This window comes from Nannospalax galili, unplaced genomic scaffold, assembly GCF_000622305.1.
Source record: "Nannospalax galili isolate Female #2095 unplaced genomic scaffold, S.galili_v1.0 scaffold586, whole genome shotgun sequence".
Taxonomy (NCBI): Eukaryota; Metazoa; Chordata; class Mammalia; order Rodentia; family Spalacidae; genus Nannospalax; species Nannospalax galili.
Window position 1 is genome coordinate 1430561 of NW_008355363.1, and position 7086 is coordinate 1437646.

A 7086-nucleotide genomic window follows, 5' to 3' on the forward strand; every position below is an offset into this window, starting at 1 on the left:
ACAAACAGGTGTTTCTTAGGTATATCTTAATGCAGTCAAGTGGATAATGATGATCTCTACTCTGTCAGAACGTTCAGTTGTGAGACTTAATTAATCTCAAGGCTTGATGAAGGCTAAATATCCATGTTCTATAACATCCACAGGCTAGAAGAGGAATGTAGACCCTACTCCTGGGATCAAGAGACTTATCCTATCTTATTTAAAAGGGGCATGAAATTTCAGGCTTGGAGATTGAAGGATCATCTTTTGAAGAGAATCTAAAGAAAAAATGTCATTCATTTGGGACATCAACTTATAAAACAAGAGAATGACTTATTTGGTATGAGGTGCCTGAGAAACACAATGTCGGTAAAGTTATTAAAACTTAAAACAGATTCTGACATAGATTTAATTTGTGAATGCAAATATTATGTGAATGAGAATATTTTCCCCAGTTGTTAGGCTTATGTTTGAAGCACGTTAACAGCACTGGTTCTCCTTGTGTTGCTACCAAAATACTAAGAATCATCAGGTCTTGAAAGTCGACAATGTATATCATCTTATTTTTTAGTTCCAAAGTGAGATCCCATGAACTGTAAAAAGAACATACTGACAGTTACATATTGATACTACTGGAAAAAAAGAACAATTTTAAGAAAGGTCCTAAGGATACAATAAGTTTAAACTATAGTTTCAGGCGGTAATCACTGAGTATATGTTACAGTAAAAATATTTTTTAATTTTATTATTTTTGTTTTATGTGTATGCATGTATTGCCTGCATGTAGGTAGGTGCACCCATGTTGTGCAATGCCCAAGGAGGTCAGAAGAGGCTGTGGGATCCCTTGGGACTGGCGCTACAGAAAGTTAGCTGCCATGTGGGTGCTGGGATTCGAACCCGGGTCTTCTACAAGAACTGTCAGTGTTCTTAACTGCTGAGCCACCTCTCCAGCCCCACAACAAAAATATTTTTATAAAAACAATCCAAGTAAATCAAAATTTAATGTAAGATCATAACCCCTGAAAGAATAAAAATGCAACTTGTCTTTGTATTTAAGTGGACATACTTTTTTATTTTTCTTGAGTACAAGAATATTTTTAGTACAATGGTTTGCAAGTATAGGTAAAAATGAACTTATATTTACTTTTATTTTATGTGTACGAGTGTTTTGCCACATATATTTAAAACACCTGTGCATACAATGCCCACAGAGGGTAAAAGAGCATGTTAAATCCCTTGGAATTGGAGTTATGGACTGTTGTTAGCCAACATGTGGAAGCATGAAAGAGAACCTGGGTCTTTTGAAAGAGCTGCTGGTGTTCCTAAGCACTGAGCCATTTCTCAAGCCCCAAGGAATTATTTAAAAATATTATTATGACTCTGGAGATGCAGGAGGAAATACTCCAGAGAGTAACTACTTGAGTTGTTTTAGTCAGTGTGGCAGGTCTCCAACTACTTGAAGAGGTGTCAAGTGGCGGCCCTAAATGTCACTTAGTGTGAGTCCATTCACTGGAACCTGGTCAGCCTATCTAGCATCACACCCTGAAAGATCAACTCTCCCTCACTCAGCACTGATTGCCTGCCAATATTTCCTCAGTGAATGTTGGGCTTCTTACCCATTTTTCCAGTTCTATGCTGGGATTTTTTGGTCTTATTTGATTTTGGATAGGTATTGTACATGCTATCATCATTGCTGTAAGTTCATATGAACAAGTTTGCAGCCTCCTGGAAAACTCTGCTTCCATGAGGTCATACACCACCCCTGGCTCTTACAGTCTTTCTGTCTCCTCTTCCACAACAGGCCTTTAGAAGTTTAATATTGGAGTCCTATCCAGGGAAACACTCCCTGCAGTTTCTTACTCTCTACATTTTGGCCATTTGGGGCTTTTTGTGTTAAGCAACATCTGTTGCATGAGGAAGCTTATCTGGTGTGAGCTGAGAGATAAATTAATATATTTTCTCTGTCACCTGTTCCATTATGTTTGCTGAGCCTTAAATGTAGCAGTTACAATTTAGATTTATTACTTAGGGTTCACCAGACCTGTCTTTCTGCTACATATGGGAAAATTCTCATGACTAGTACTGACACCGAAAACTTCTTTGGCTTCTGGGCATACTAATCAGTACCGATTACTATGCAACTTTGTTTTTAAAAAGTCCTGAATTATTTATTAAGGCAGAAAACAAAGAACCTGTATTGAAAATTAAATTAACAATTGTATCTATCACTTCAACAGCCACCAAGACATCTGATAACTATCGAAGGTTGATTGAGTGGGACTACTATCAGTCATTAAGGGTAGCTATCACTGTAGCTGAAAATCCATCTTATTTTTAAGAATTTAGGGCATCATTTCTTACAGTAATTTTGCTCTTTGCAAAGAGAAGAACAAATAGCACTAAGGACAGTTCTTTTCCAGTGCCTTGGTTTCCCTTAGCTGCAGTATTGCCTGTTGAGAACCTCTTCCTCGGCCTCAGGGTTTTCTGAAGTAAAGACACTCATGTGTCTGGGGAAATAGTCTATTCCCATGGCTACAGATATTAATTGGGCTTGTTTGGAGTCTATAGTCATTTCATGTCAGGAACCTCTTAGAACAATGAAAAAGGAATGCAGTTTGTTCTGTGCCTGTGTGTATGAACAAAGTTCTGCTTCTTGGAGTAAAGAAAGCCACAAACCTTTCTTTTTTCTTTTTTTTTTCCTACAATGGGTTTGCTAACAAAATGTAGGTACTATGGAAACCACCAATAACTGAAGTCAAATTGGAAAAGGGAAAAACTCACATCAACATCATGTTCATTGGACATGTAAATTTGGGCAAGACCCTCACTACTGGTCATCTAATGTACAAATGTGGTGGAGTCTAAAACGTGAACCACTGAAAAATTTGAGAAAGAGGTTGCTGTGATGAGAAATGCCTCTTTCAAGTATTCCTGGGTCTCGGACAAACTTATAGCTGTGCATGAGCGTGGTATCACTATTGATACCTCCTTGTGAAAATTTGAGACTGGGAAATACTATGTGACTATAACTGATGCCACAGGACACAGAGACTTTATCAGAAATATGATTAGAAGCACATCTCAGGCTGGTTGTGCTGTCCTGATTGTTGCTGCTGGTCTGGGTGAATTTAAATTTGAATTTGAATTTAGTATCTCCAAGAATGGGCAAATCAGTGAGCATGCCCATCTGGCTTACATATTGGGGGTGAAACAGGTAATTGATGAAGAAAATGGATGCCACCAAGCTACCCTAAAGCCTGAAGAGATATTCAGAAATTATTAAGTAAGTCACTCTATACATTAAGAAAACTGGCTACCACCCTGACACAGCACATTCATGACAACTTGGGTTGGAATAGTGACAAAATACTCTAGCCAAGTGCTAATACATCTTGGTTGAAGGCATGGAATTTCACTCAAAAGAATGACAGTGTCAGTGGCACCACACTTTTTAGAATCTTTGGACTGTATCCCATCACCGGCTTATACAACTGAAAAGTCTCTAAAACTACCCATCCAGGATGTCTACAAAATTGGTGGTATTAGTACTGTCTCTGTGGTGCCAGTGAAGAGTGGTGTTCTCAGACCTGGCATGGCAATTACCTTTGCTATAGTCAGTGTCACAACAGAAGCAAATTCAGCTGAAATTCGCCATGAGGTTTTGAATGAATCTCATCCTGGGGACAACATAAGCTTCAAAGTGAAGAACATGTCTCTCAATGATGTTCAACTTGGAAATGTTGCTGGTAACAGGAAAAAAAAATATGACCCACAAATGGAAACAGTAGGCTTCACTGCTCAGGTGAATATCCTGAACCATCAAAGTCAAGTTACTGCCGGCTGAGCCCTGCACTGGATTGTCACAGAGCTCACATAGCTTGCAAATTTTCTCAACTTAAAGAAACGATAGGTGATTGTTCTAGTAAGAAGTCAGAGGGTGACCCTAAATTCTCAAAATCTGGTGACGCAGCCATTGTTGATATGGTTCCGAGAGATCCCATGTGTGTTGAGAGCTTCTCTGAATACCCTTCTCTGTGTTGTTTTGCTGTTTTTGATATGAAGCAGACAGTTGTGGGTGTCATCAAGCCATGGATAAGAAGGCTGCTGAACCTGACAATGTCACCAAGTCTGCCAATAAAACTCAAAAGACTGAAAGTGTATTATACCTAATAACTGCCACTCCAATCTCAATCAGTAGTGGGAAAATGGTCTCAGAACTGTTTATCTCAGCTGGCCATTTAATTTTAACAGTAAAAGACTGGCTAATGATAGCAATGCATGATAAAACCTACAGAAGAAAAGGAGAATGTTTTATGAATCATTTTTTGTGTGTGTGAGGCAATTATAAGTTATTAGTTTTAAAAATCAGTACTTATTAATGGAAACAACTTGACCAAAACCTGTAAAGGAGTTTTTTGCCCCAATAATATATTTAATGAGAAAAAAGAAAGTCTCAATGCATCATCTCTCTACACATAACACCTCTGTATTCATAACATCTCTCTACACGTAACACCTTCAACACACTTGGGATCTTTAACCAGAGATTCAAATATAGCTTTTTTGCTTCTGTTGTTACTGGCATATGACTGCTGGGGTGCAGGATATGAGTATCTCAATTATCACCAGTGGACCCATTGATGTGTAGGAGAGATTAGCCCTCATAACATGGAAGGGAGCACAAAGGAACCCAGAGGTCAAAGAACCCATTCAGGGACCACCATCACATCAGATTGGTAAGAACTTGGGTTTATTTAGCCCACCATTAGAGACAGAAAGTGAGCTTGATCACATTCCAAAGCTGGCCTAGTAGGGTCTCAGAAGGTAAAAAGATGAAACCCCAACTGTAAGCTGATGTATGAATGTATATAAACAGAAAAGAAAAAGAAGAAATAAGATTCTCGGGAAAAAATTACTTGTTTTTTTGTTTCTTTCTTTGTTTTTTCCATGTGAAGAGGCTGTTGGCAGAAAAGAATCATGGCGCATAAACATCCTGGTAGATGGAGTGGTCGTGGGGCTTGGAGGTAGGAGGAACAGGAATCAAGGTGGGGGCTTGGCCAGGTATCAATGAGGCTGAAGCCTGGAAGTAAGCAGTGCCTGGGTCTGAGGTGATGGAGGAAAGGGCACTGCCTTTCCAGGAAGACCAACTTTGTTCCACTGTCTGAACAGCCAGAGACAGCCATTGTCTGAGTTCCAGTCAGGTTGCAGTGAGTATGTTACCTTAAGTGGGTGCATGAATCAGAATGACAGGCTCTCTATAGCACAGACCTTGGATATGGGACAAATGGCCAACTTTGTTTCTGTTACAGACAGGCCACTGGTCCAGTGATATCAGAGGTTATTTGTAGCGATTGGTTGTTTAATGAAAAAAAAAAAAAAAACCTAAAAGAGTATCTACAATCATAAATCAAACTAATAAGGTTAGAAAAGAATCCAGGCATTCAGGGTCCGAATCATCAAGCACAACCTTCAAAGGGAATAAAACAGAAAAAGACTCCAGTGATAAAGAAGAGAGCAAATTCTATAATGTGGGAAGAGGGTTATTTGGAAAAAGAATGTCTTATCTTAAAAAAAAAAAGAACAAGAAATGATATCTCTCATTACTTGATGACCATTAAAAGACATTACTAAGTGTATTTTGTCATCCAAAACCACAATTACAGGATCCACATGTAAATATTTTTCACTCTGTACTTTTCTCCCTTATTTACAAGGAGGATATGATTTCAATCTCACTTTAAGTTCCAAGTCTATTGCTGAATGTAAACTTGTTCTAACTCTAAAGTTCTGTGTAAATGCAAGAACAAAAGTATGTAAAAGAACAAGCATAAAGAAAGTTTGCTTGAGACTTAACCTAGGCAAAATCTTGACAGTTAAAAGTATAACCTTGGGGCTGGAGAGATGGCTCAGAGGTTAAGGGCACTGGCTGCTCTTGCAGAGGAACATTGTTAAGTGCCTCGCACCAACATGGTGGAAAATAACAGTCTATAACTCTGGCTCCAGGGGATCTGATGCCCTCCTCTGAAATTCAGTCACCGCATGATACGGGTACACTTCCATACATGCAGGCAAAACATTCATACACATGAAATAATATTTTTTTAAAAAGTATAAACTGAATTTTCTGCAATGTTACATGTATATTATTAGGAATCAATACTTCTTGAGGAAAAGGAAATGAGAAAGAAATAGTTAAGTAGGAATGAAAGATAATTGTTTAAAGGATGTATCTGTAAAGTATTTGATTTTATATGATAAAATAATATTTTGTTCTAAGTATGAAAAATGAAAAAATTAGGCTAATAATTTGAAAACATTAAACCAAGTCAAAAAAGGTTAACACTGTACAAGGTTTGTGAATAATGGGATTTAAGAATGGTATGTTTGATGATTAAAATCCTTAAAGTATATTAATGTCCTTTCTCCCACCCCCAGGCCTCTCTCCGGGGTAAGTTCATGGTGCCCTCTGGGCCTTGACTCCCCCAGCCACATTCACCTTCCCATACATCCCCCCATCCCCCACCCCCTTTTTCTCCTCCAAGTTTGGGCATGGCCCCATTCCTTGTCTTGGGGCCCCATACACCAGGGGAACCAATGCTGCTTCTTGATCCTTTTCATCCAGACCAACTTAGTGCCTTCTCTGGGCCCAAGGACCACAACGTCTGGGCCTGGCCCCGCCCTCACCTCCTTCTGCTTCCCTGGGCCTGCACCAACTGCCATAGGCCTCTCTCCTACTCACAGGCCTCTCTCCAGGGTAAGTCTATCACGTCCTCCATGCCTTGACTCACCCAGTCCCATTCAACCTTCCATCCCCCCCATTGTCTCCTCCACGTTTGGGCCTGGCCCCATTCCTTGTTTTGGGGACCCAGACACCTGGGGAACCAATACTGCTTCCTGATCTTTTTCATCCAGACCCAGGAGCATTGCTTCTGGGCCTGGCCCTGCGCTCACCTCCCTCTGCTTCCTTGGGCCTGCACCACCTGCCAGCCTCTTTCTGGAACGTAGGAGCTGACCTTTCCTCTTCGTGATCCTTTCCATCCAGACCAACCCAGCTCCTCAACGCAGTCCACAGGAGTCCTTGGGGCCTCTTACCACCCCATCTGCATT

General features: G+C 40.0%; 1 pseudogene; it reads left to right on the forward strand.

Moving 5' to 3' along the window:
- The first annotated feature begins 342 nt into the window (after positions 1-342).
- On the forward strand, positions 343-4316 carry LOC103749617 (annotated as a pseudogene).
- Positions 4317-7086: the final 2770 nt, after the last annotated feature.